Below are 12,395 nucleotides of genomic sequence, written 5' to 3' on the forward strand. Positions count from 1 at the left end.
GCCACAGTCTGCCCCTCCTAAAATTTGAAGGACATTAAACTGCCCTTTGTTTATGCTGAAACAGTTTTATTCGGTGTTTAAACAGTAAAAGTTCATGTCTATGTCCAATAAATGTACAGAGATGCATAGAGGCCAGAGTAATGTAAGATGAGACATCACAAGGTTATGAGAAAGTAAAGGTCATTAAGACATGTGAAGATTAGGAAAGCATTTGCAGATATTGTCAGCTCTATAACCATAAATAATATAATGTGAGAGATCACAATGAAAAAGTTATACTGGCTTTTTGTTTAGAAAGTTTAAAGACCCCTGTTTAAGATCATTGAAATAAACTGGTCCAATAACTGGTGTGTTACTGCCAGCTAGTGGAGAAATAGAAATTTACACTGATTATAATAAGCCCAATCATATACAGTACAGTATGTTTTCACTGCTTACATTGTAGAACAGACTGGTTCAATAACTGGTGTGTCACTGCCAGCTAGTGGAGAAATGGAAATCCACACTGAGGTTTTAATCCATCACAAAAATACATTATTCAGTCTTTGCATTTTAGAAGAACATTGAAATAAACACAGCTATACACTTAATAAGAATCTTATTTTGTTTATTTATTTATTTTAGAATGGCATGGTGCGTAAAGAAAGTGTATTTAGGACAGTCTCAGTTGAATAAACATTTGTATGTATATTTGTAATACGTTGAATCTTGTTTTCTCATTCCATTGATACATTCTTTTCTCAAGTCTTCAAATAATAGAGTATTCCCCTAGGTGCCACCAGTATCTGCAATGTGATGTCAAATTATTTTTTTTAATAATTATATTACAATGATTTTTTTATCATAAACATTTGCCATTTTTAAATAAAGTACAGTTTTCACCCATTTTTTGTTGCTTTTTAGTGTTGCTGATTTTCTGCATCTTCTTTGCAGCCTCTACCTGTCTACGTGCACACCAGCGATAGCTGTATGGCATTTCTCAGGATGGTGACAGCAATGTACCATGCCTGTGCAATGTGCATTTGAACAGTTGCTTGTAGTTTCAATTGCATTGGCATGTGACAGGGTGACAGTGCAGCTGGGAGGTAGAGACAGCATGTTGTCACCCTGTACTAGGAAGTGTCTGAACAAGGACTGTCATGTCAGGATCACCAGATAGTATTTTAATAAAAGCTGCAAATTTAAAATGGTTTTAAAAACCCTCTTTTCGGTTGCTTTAATATGGTAAATCTTATATGAGATTGTAGTGATTGGGATACATATTCTTTAACAACAGGGATGTTTTTTCAAATTGGCCTAATGCGTTAAACTGTCTAAAGAAAAAGTATTGATTTTTTTTGTCCCCAATGAACTTTTTGGTCTGTTAAATATAACATTTAATTCATTTTGTTATATCTGTTTATTAAGTACTAAAAAATCTTGTTGATCCTGCCAGAAATCTTATGAGCTGATAACGTACTGAGCTCTCTCTCTCTGTGTGGACTGTTATCAGTTACAATGCTCACAGCCATCTTTGTGGACAACAGAACACCCCCATGTTATGGAGAAGAGGAGAGGGGGAGATGTTCCCTAGTCCCATCCTAGGGTGACAACACTGCTCTATTGATAAAGTACAGAAATAAGTGTTGTCACACTAGGAATAGAAAGTGAGTTACCAGCAGGATCAATAAGTGAAAAAAAGGAAAAAAAAGCCTGAAGGAAAAAAAAAATAATACAGCCACCACATCCAAGGAGCTGCAATATATTACATTTTTATTCCTGAATTTAGATAAACGTTAAAGATTTTCATTAGAATTAGTTACTAGTAAGCCACGAGTCCACTTATCTACCAACCTACCCACCTACCCAGCTGGGCGTACTCACCTTTCCTTCACTCTTCCGCCACTTCATTCATCCACCAGTATCAGGAGCTTCTGGTAAGGGAGGAGCATGTGACTCATTTCCCCTCCCCCCTGCCTCCCTTGTAGAATGCTAATACTAGATTGGGGCTCAGCAACCCGTAGATTGCCGTCTGGGCTTGCTGACCATCACTGACCCACCACCAAAACCGTCATGCTGAACGATGGTACAGGCAGCATAACGTTCTCCATGGCTTCTCCAGACCCTTTCACGTCTGTCACGTGCTCAGGGTGAACCTGCTCTCATCTGTGAAAAGCACAGGGCGCCAGTGGTGGACCTGCCAATTCTGATGTTCAATGGCAAATGCCAATCGAGCTCTATGGTGCCGGGCAGTGAGCACAGGGCCCACTAGAGGATGTCGGGTCCTTAGGCCACCTTCATGCTCATCCTGTTCCTCCTTGCACAAAGGAGCAGGTCCTGCTGATGGGTTAAGGACCTTCTACGGCCCTGTCCAGCTCTCGTAGAGTAACTGCCTGTCTTCTGGAATCTCCTCCATGCTCTTGAGACTGTGCTGGGAGACACAGCAAACCTTCTGGCAATGGCCCGTATTGATGTGCCATCCTGGAGGAGTTGGATTGCCTGTGCAACCTCTGTAGGGTCCAGGTATCGCCTCATGATACCAGCAGTGACACTGACAGAAAAAGATGAGTAGGGAAAAAAATGTCAGTGGTCTCCACCTGTAAAACTATTCCTGTTTTTGGGGGTCATCTCTTTGTTGCCCATCTAGTGCACCTGTTGTTAATTTCATTAACACCAAAGCAGCTGAAACTGAAAAACAACCCCCTCTGCTACTTAACTGACCAGATCAATATCCCAGGAGTTTCACTGACTTGATACTATACTCTGATTAAAAAATGTTCCTTCAATTTTTGTTTTGAGCAGTGTATAATAATATTAGCAGAAATCACTGTAACTATAAAATATTGAACACCGGACACACTGTTATAACAGAGGGAGGTTTATAACCCCTGTCAGGTTTTTTTTGCCATCTGTGTCCCATTGTGGAGATTTCCCTTCACTTCCTTTCCCATAGCCAAAATGAGAAATGAGAGGAACTAGTCTCCCCATTGGAAGATTTCCCCTCTGTCCCTTTTCTGGTGACAACCCAAAAATTGGGATTTTCTTTCACTCTCATCAATAATGGTAAACGGGACAAGAAGAGAGGGGGACACAGACAGCAATACAAAGCTGACAGGGGTTCTAGTCCCTCTCCACTCCATCAAAAACTAAAGAAAACAATGTTTTACCTTTAGTTATACTTTGATCTCCATGCTCTTGCTTACCTTTGGATCTTTTTAGGCAGCATATGTAAAATACAAGATGGGATGTATAGTGAGGAAGCTGTACAGGTAAATTCTCCCCACCCCCACCTCTCACGTGGTGCTCAGTGGCTCCATTCATTCTACTTACCTATTCATGCCATCTTCCATGTTGTCGACTCCAGGCTCACCTACATGCGTTGTCTGTGTTGGTGGTCTGTATTATAAGAAAGAGATTTCGAAAAACATTTATGAGTTTTTTTCATATATTGAAACAAACTTTTCAAATATATATTTGCCACCTGACATTTGGCTGCCTGCTTTTGCCTTCAGGTGGTTTAAGAATTTAGCTTTAGCTTTAAGAATTTTTTCCAAGGACAGATTTTCTTTAAAGACACCTGGATTTGGTTTGGTATCAGTCTCTAGTAATCCGCTGTGCATGAGAAGGAGAGCCAATCAGGTCTGCTGCAAACACGTGTGCTGACATGAACATGCTGACAGGAGGAGAGAGTACTGTAGTGACTTTTGAAATTATGTATCAAAAACATAACTTTATTTCAACAACAAACCAGCCTAGCCGCCCGTTAAGGGTTAACTCTTTTTGGTTGAAAATTTAAAGGACCCTCCAACTAAGACATGCAAATAATGGGTGAAGTGAGCTTTTTCTAAGACAATAGACTGTTTGACTATCCACAGGTGGTCTAAGACTAGGTTTATAAAAAGTTTAAATTGGAGACTATGAGAATAGCTAAAGTGTGGATATGTCAACAAATACTGTTTATATATTGGGGTTGAGTTGAAGACGTCTACAAAAGTTAAATAGACAGTCAAATAGGACTTCGACCTTCAAACATTAAGTCATAACAAGTGAACAATAATGAGACGGAAACTCAACTGGTTGAAAGTTTACCCAAAACCTTGCAGAGTGTGATGAACCAACAAACTTCTCGAACTGTCACAATATGCTATTATCCACTAAGGTTGAAAGTATAAATAGTTGTTTACTCTGACTCCAACACAATAGACAGGTAAACAGAGGGTCTTTTCTCCTCATGGGAATTTTGGTTCTAAAACAAAAAGGTTAAATTCAGGACATATAAGGCTAAGAACTGGATATATCTACCCACAGAGATATTACCAAAAAAGCATATTATCAATGGATGTTATAAAGAATATGTTTCACACACCACAAAATATTCAGCAGAATGGGGATTGTATATCACTAAATTGAGTATTGAGATGAGGAAAAGGAAGATATATTGTGAATTAGCAGCAGTTGTATGTCTTACCAGGAAACAAATGCTTTCACACAAGTTTGTATATCAGGGAGATGAATAACTGAATATACACATATATTCCATGGTTCCTATTTAGAACATTATAGCTATGATCACCTATATATATCTGGATAAGACGTATATTTAATACCTGAAATCACCTTGAGTTCCACCCGAGGTATGAGTCATCATAAATACTCAAATTGTTCTATGAGCTCTGACTGCCACTTAGTGGACAGGTGAGAGATAGCTTAAATACATACATTTCTCAACCAGCCAATCAAAAAGCCTGGTTGGAGGGTCTCTTAGAACAATAGTTTAGATGGTATAAAAACCCATGCACCTGATTTGAAGAAAAAACCTCATTGAAAAAAAACTCACTGAAGAACCTCACTGAAAAACAGCAAAGAGAGACAAGCTGAAGGAAATCTGACGAGGCTGAAATTCATCTGAAGAGCTACCGATTAACTCTTTTCAAACTTCTAAAACTTTACTAAATTTCTAAATCTCTGTACCTCTAACTTCCTACATTTTCCTACACTATTGAATTATATCTCACTTCCCCTTGTGGTCATCCCTGAAGGCGTTCCATTGCCAGCTGAATCCATTGGGAAAGTGTCATAGTCTGAATTCCGGGTGTGGTGAGACTGCCCATTTAATTTTGCATTGCATATTTTCTCTGTTGTGTAGAGTAATAAGAATTACCTTAGAGTGATCACAACTGTATTGGGTGGTTATATATAAATATAGAGAGATCCCGTATTATTGTTAGATATTGTCGGTGTCATATTACAAATTTTTCACATTTCATAAATTATTAAATATTAGTAATTAGAGTATAATTTATCAGGGAATATCTTCTTCCATTGCTATGGCCACGTGATGAGAGAAAATAACCTCTGAAATACTCTAAAATTATTAGTTATTACTAGATTTAAATTTTTATAATCATTATCATCTAGAAGATTGTTATATTGTTTCCCATTATTTAGAAACATTATATTGTGTATGATATTGGTATAGTATATCTTTGACCGTGTGTATCAGTATTCATTCATCACCAGTCTTTTGCGTTTTGTGTTAATATATATATAATTTTTGTACATAAATAAATTTTTATATTTATCTATTATAAGGCAAATTTTGTGTGTATGGTACGAAATCATACTGGCTAAAAGAATTCAAGGTCTAATAATAAGTGGTGATCAAATTATCAAGGTGTCCAAATTATTGGTTTACTAAATATTTGCCGTATTTTAACGGCTGGAGGCACTATAATATTTCATCTAAGGGAAAGGGACACCGCCCTTTACAAGTAGAATAAATCCCTACATAAACCACCACAGGATAAATTTGAAGGCACTGCTGAGATCCATAGAAATCGTACCATAATACAAAATGCACTGGTGATTGTATATTTGTACACTTTGTCAAACATATATTTTGTATCAAAATGGCATCCAGTAATCACGGATCCACCTCTTCCAAGCTATAAGCACATTTGAGGACCTGTTGAACCAAAAGGGTCGGGTTATTGAGTTTTTAGTAGCATTTGCTAGAGCAGAAAGTGATAAAAACCATGACAGACTTCTCTTAGAAGCCTGGCCTATGTTATGGTTTATGAGCACTGGAGCTGCCCAGCAAACCATAACTTTAAGGGAAGAGTTGTCAGAAGCCCGCCTCTTGTTGGAAAGCAGAAATCAGGACATTGAGTCTTTGAAAGGGAAGCTTGGTCATGCCGGTATTCGTTTAGACGAATCCAAGGAGTATCAAGATAGATTGGTCAGAGACTTTCAAAGTGCTCAAGACCTGTATGAAAGAAATTTTCAGGAATTGAAACGATTTCAAAAGAAATATCAGGATTTAAAAGATGAAGTGGAGTACTTCAGATCAGAAAGGTTATCTCCTGTTGAAATTAAAGTCCACCCAGGGGATAAGCATGACCAGTCAGAACTTGCGTTGATAAAATCTGAGCAGAAAACTCTGGAGGAGCAGATTGTGAGGTTAACGGCCCAAATAAATTCTGGAGTCCAAAACCGGACCAACCCAGTCAAGCAGGAGGCTGATGAGCGGGGATACCCATATCACAGTGAAGTACCTGATAGTGAGGCAGAGACAGAATATAGGTCGCCCCCTAGGCTCCCAAGATACACTCCAGAGCGCTCAGAAGAAAAGTATGAGGTTTTCATATAGGCAAGAAGCGAAATCCCAGGGGTCATTCAGAAGATATGACACCCCAAAGGTCATTAAGTTCCTGAAGGACACTGTTCCTATGTTTACTAAGAAAGGGTCCCTTGAGATCACCGAACACATGAAAACATACGAACAGACGTTAGAAATTCTGGGCATTAGAGATGACCACACCAAAATAGAATTGCTGCCATGGGTATTTGAAGAAAAGTACCGGCAATTTTTTGATACCTTGAGGACCTATTCCAATCAGTCCTGGAGAGAGGTTAAACATAAGTGCCACATGGAATTTGGGCCTTATAAAACTGTAACCTCTGCCAAGGCTGCGGCCTACAATTTAAAGTGTGGTCCTCACCAAAGTCCTGCAGAATTTCTGGCTGTCCTCAGAAATGCCTATTTCCTGGCTGAAAAGGATCCCAATCCTGACCAGCCAGAATTCAAGACCTTATTTTATGAAGCATTACCCGCTTACATAAAATTGGGACTTGCTCAGGATTACAGAAAGGGATGCTCTCTTGATTGGTTGGTGAGAGAGAGTGATCTGTTCTCAATCCAACAGTCCAGAGAGGGCGGGATAAAAAGAGAACCCAAAAATAGTCCCAGGATAGTAGCAGCCACTACCGTTTCCCCTCCAAATCCAAATTTGCAGGCAGAGAAGAAATCATATGCAGAAGTAGTCCGTGGGGGTAAAACCAATGGTTCCCCTAGATTTGTACCTCAAACCCAGCAAGTGAAGGAGGTCCATAACTTTGCACCCCAAAACCAGTGGGTGAGGAAGGATAGACAAAAGCAAGGGAACTACGGTAGTGGAAGTGAGAAGAATAAAAAGTATGGTAAGGGCCAGTATAGTGATGGGAATCAAAGGAGTCAATGGTATCCTCGGAGGTTCTACTATCCTCGCCAAGACCAACATGGAAATTTTTATGGGAACCCCAATTTCAATAGGAACCATAATTTCAATAAGAATCCCAATTTTGGTAGGAACTCTGACTTCCAAAGATTCCCTCCACGCCAAGAACACCCTCAAGCTCAAAGGGTGGATACAGTACCCCAGGCTCCCCTCAATGACAGGGAGAACCCGAAACCTCAGAGAGAAAAATGGCGTCGGGACCGGAGCAGTAGTTCTGACTCTGAGTCTCATTACCAGTCACGTCCAAAATACAAACGTAAGTACAGGAAAAGGGAGAATCAACAGAATGACTCCTCTAAGCGTATTGAGCAAATAGAGGCACAGGTCAGCAAAATGGCTGAACAAATAGACCGGCTTGTCACTAACAATTCTTCCAATCCTTTTTTAGGAACAACTCCTGTGACCAACCAAGGGTCACAGAATTAACAGGCAACCAAGCCTTAAACAAACAGGGGAGAACACTGAGTCAAATGACAGGAGATGTGTGTCCCGTCCCTGACACGCCTACTAATGGAGAATCTAGTTCTCGGGCAAAGGGGGACCAGTTGTTGGTTATTAACGATTCTCCTGTTTTTCGGTGTCCATCTATTGCCCCTAATATAGTCGCGGCATCGGAAGTCGTCGGGATTGACGAGCCAGACGGAGCACCAACTTCTAGTTGTGCTTCTGTCTTGAAACAGTCCAAGAATCCCACCAGGGAGGATAAGAGTGATGTGTCCACCACATGCGGTGAGATAAGAGCCAATCATATGTCATTGAAGGGCCCACAGATCTTCAACCACGCCAATTTCATGTGTGAGCTGACTGAATCTGATGGGAGATATTATGCCACGGTGCAGGTGCAGGATGCCAGTGATCTTTCTATTGTCGGCCTAATAGACACTGGATCCCAAGCAACCATCATGTCACAGGAACATTTTAATAAAGTGGCGAATGTCATGCCCACTAAGCCAAGACTTAAAAGCTTTGACAGCTCATTGATTGGTGTAGGTGGAGACCCTTTACAAGTTACGGGTACCGCCTGGCTTAAACTGAAACTGGGTAATAAGGAACTGAGACACCCCATCATCATTGCCAGTATCTCCCAGCACCACATGATTATTGGGATGGACTTTCTAAAAAGGCTGAACACAATAGTTGACTGTGTGAACCAAGTACTGTGGTCACAGGTAAATACCCCGATTAAATATGGGAAACTTAAAACTCCCCATTCCCGACAACACTGCCACCTGGTGGAAGAAAGGCCTGGATCATTAGAAATCCATTTCAGGAACAGTCAACTTCCTGATGTAACGGTTATCAAGCCTGATGACCATAACCCTATCAGAAGAGATGAGGATCACATTTTTAGAATTCCCCAAGATAAAATAAAAGATATTTCCCTCCAAGATGACATCCTTACGATATCTTTTCATCAGGAGGATAAACCAAGAAAAGGGGGAGATCACACCCAATTCTTGACAGGCATTGAAAGGGTTAACAGCGACTTGTTTATCCCCATCCGGATAAATGGTCTTAATAGGTCAAAATATGCCAAACTAGATTTGAGACAGGAACACAGCTTTGTAAGCCACGGGCTGATAAAACACCTGACTGAAATGGAAATGATCTGTTTCTCCACACCTCAGCGTCATTGGATTTCAGACTCCATTGATGACTCTGATGATTACAATTCAATAGCTAGGTGTCTCTTAAACGTCACTGTAGGAAACAAAACAGCCACCCATGTGTTCCTAGTCTTGGATAATCCCCAAACTAAAATGTATTTTGGCAACGATGTATTACATCGATTTGCAATGCAAGTCGACCTAATTAATGACTGTTTATGGAGTCGACTAAAGGGGGACCCCGAGAAATACCAAAATCTGGACTTAGCTTTAAAATCCCAGCAACAGATGCCTTATGCTGTTGAAGTCCAGGTAGCCCAAAAGATTACAATTCCTAAGGGCATAAATAATTTCATACTCCCCATCCAAGTTAAAAAGGGACATAGACTGAAGGGGTCAGATGCATTAGTATGCCTCTCCCATAAAATGCAGGGGGAAGGACTGAACATTACACACACGCCCCTAGTCAACACACATCAGTCCCCAATGTACATTTACATACATAATCTGTCCAACCAGGACATCGTCTTACCCAAAGAGACCCTTATTGGTCTAGCAGTAGAGACTGAATATTACACCTTTGGGGTCACTAACCAGGTGATTGGACTCATCCCCGATGAATATTTGTCGGAGGAACAATTAATTGAACAAACATTCCATTCATTACCAGAGGGTATTTTCACCATAGAGTCCATTTATCCTTTCGATTCTAAAGATGGTACCTGTCGAATCGAAGAGACATCAATTGTCTTTGATCACCCAATCAAAGAACAAGAGTACCCCAAAGGACACGAATGGCAGGAGAACACACACACACATCACATGCCCAATGACCTCACCACAAAACTTGAAGAGGCATATGAGATAGGTCAGCCGGAAAGCTTTCCTGGATTCAAGGAGTTAGTTGAAGAGATGGTGGCCCTCGCCAATGCGTGTTCCAATGATCTCGACCGACAATTGCTCCGAGAGCTTCTCCTTGAATTCCAAGAGATCTTTGCCAAGGATTCTTACGATTGTGGGACTACTGACCTACACATCGCTAGGATCCAAACAGATACAGATGCCCCACCAGTATTCGTAAGACAGTATAGGTTGCCATTAGCTTCCTATGAATCTCTAGCTGAGATTATCAGGAAGTTACATGAAAGGGGAATAATTAGGCCCATCCACAGCTCCTATAACCACCCGATCCTGGGTATTTTAAAACCCAATGGACAATGGCGGTTGTGCGCTGACCTCCGTCAGCTGAACAAACGTGTGTACATGTCAGGATGGCCTGTCCCATACATAGACCAATGTCTAGCCCAGCTCCAAGGATCCCAAGTTTTCACAGCCTTGGATTGTGCACAAGGGTATTGGACCATTAAGGTGAGTGAGGAAGACCAATACAAACTGGCCTTCAGTTTTGGAAATCGACAGTATTGTTGGGTGCGAATGCCTTTCGGATTCATAAATTCCGGACATGAATTTGCTGTGTTTATGCACAAGGCCATGCCAGACGCCTTCGAAAGGGGGACGTTGGCATATGTGGACGATATCTTGATCAAAAGTACTGATATGGCCAAGCACATTACAGAACTTCGGCATGTTTTGGGCCAATTGAAAGCAGCAGGAGTTAAACTGTCCTTACAAAAAGCCCAGTGGTGTCGCACAAAGGTAAACTTCCTAGGCCATGAAGTTACTGCTGAAGGTTTGAACCCACAAAAGAAGAAGGTAGAGGCGGTTCTAAACTGTAAAGTCCCTACTAACCTTAAAGAATTGAGATCATTCCTAGGTATGGTAAACTACTCGCGTAAGTTTATTGATAATTACGCCGAGATAAGCAAGCCACTGCTTCACCTACTGAAGAAGGATGTCGAATGGTCGTGGGGTAAGAAACAGGAAGACGCCATGAAGGAGTTAAAGGAACGTCTTACACAAGCGCCGTGTCTCGGATATCCCAAAGGGGGTAAAAACTTCTATCTAGAGACAGGGTTTACGCAGGTAAGTATGAGTTCCGTTCTTTACCAGAAACGAGATGATGTCAGTAAAGTGATTGCCTATGCCAGTAAAACGTTGTCCCCGGTAGAGGTAAAATTCAGTGACTGTGAAAAAGCTCTATTGTCCACCGTGTGGGCATTACAGAATTTCCGCAGTTACATTCAAGGAGAGAGAATCATTGTTGAAACGGCACACCAGCCTTTACAGTATTTAAAGAGTGAACGTATCAGGGGAGGAAATGTGTCTAATAGCCGCATCACTGCTTGGACTTTGTCTTTGCAAGGGTGGCCTCTTGAAATTCATTATAAACAGAACAAGGAAAGTCCAGTAGCCCAGGGCCTAGCCGAGCTCCATGATTGTTCCGCAACTACGCCTGCTATGGAGGCCCCGGACACTGACTTTTTGGAAGAACAACTGTTCTCTCCCTACAAGGTTTATGATGAAGAATACTGTAAACAGCTGCCGTGTGTATATGTAGATGGTTGTGCTTTTCATCATAAGGATGGGGAACAGCTCCAACTAGTGGCAGGTATTGGAATCGTTTGGACCCAAGGTGTCACCCCAATTTCTGTGGGATACAAACTTGGACCAAAAAGCAGTCAGGTTGCTGAACTCACTGCAATCCTTAGAGCAGTTGAGATGGCTATAGAGTTCAACATTAAAGAATGTGCCATCATAACCGATTCCAATTATGTCAGGAATAGTTTTGTGGAGTATTTCCCTAGGTGGAAGCGAAACAACATGACCAAGAGTAATCACAAACCCGTGAAACATGGTAAGCTCTTTTGTCACATCGATGAACTGGTAAGGTCCAATGATATCACCCTACACTTCAAGAAGACCAAAGGCCACTCCAAGGTTCTAGGTGCCGAGAAAGAAAGGAATGATCTGGCCGATTCTTTAGCCAAGGAAGGGGCAATCACCGGTAAATTGTTAGACATCGATCAATTTTTAGGTACCGTACAGGTTGAAGCCATCACCAGGCAACAGGCCAGAACAGCTGGTGATCCAAATACATTACAGTGGAGTCACGAATCTCCTAGTGAGGATTTAATTACTGCCCAAAAAGAAGACCCAATAATTGGCTTGTTTTATAGTCATATAGAAGATCCCAACCAAAATCCCATAAATAAGGAAGTATGTAGTGGGAAGGAGGATTTACGTATCTTAATGAAATCCAAATCCCAATTCACTTTGTACCAGGGATTGTTGATACGAACCTCAAAGGGTGGCGTACAACAATGGGTCGTCCCACTTAAATTTAGAGGTTTAA

The 12,395-nt window shown here is 41.0% G+C and overlaps 1 long non-coding RNA gene across 1 annotated transcript; it reads right to left on the reverse strand.

The window, feature by feature from the left end:
• Positions 1-590: 590 nt before the first annotated feature.
• On the reverse strand, positions 591-3,299 carry LOC149461179 (uncharacterized). The gene is made up of 2 exons (XR_016312948.1): positions 3,147-3,299; positions 591-785 (listed from the first exon to the last, which is right to left on the reverse strand). It is a non-coding gene; the product is annotated as an uncharacterized LOC149461179 (long non-coding RNA).
• Between the last annotated feature and the right edge of the window lie 9,096 nt (positions 3,300-12,395).

This window comes from Staurois parvus, unplaced genomic scaffold (assembly GCF_062004578.1).
Source record: "Staurois parvus isolate SC_StPar_1 unplaced genomic scaffold, SC_StPar_1.0 ptg000209l, whole genome shotgun sequence".
Taxonomy (NCBI): Eukaryota; Metazoa; Chordata; class Amphibia; order Anura; family Ranidae; genus Staurois; species Staurois parvus.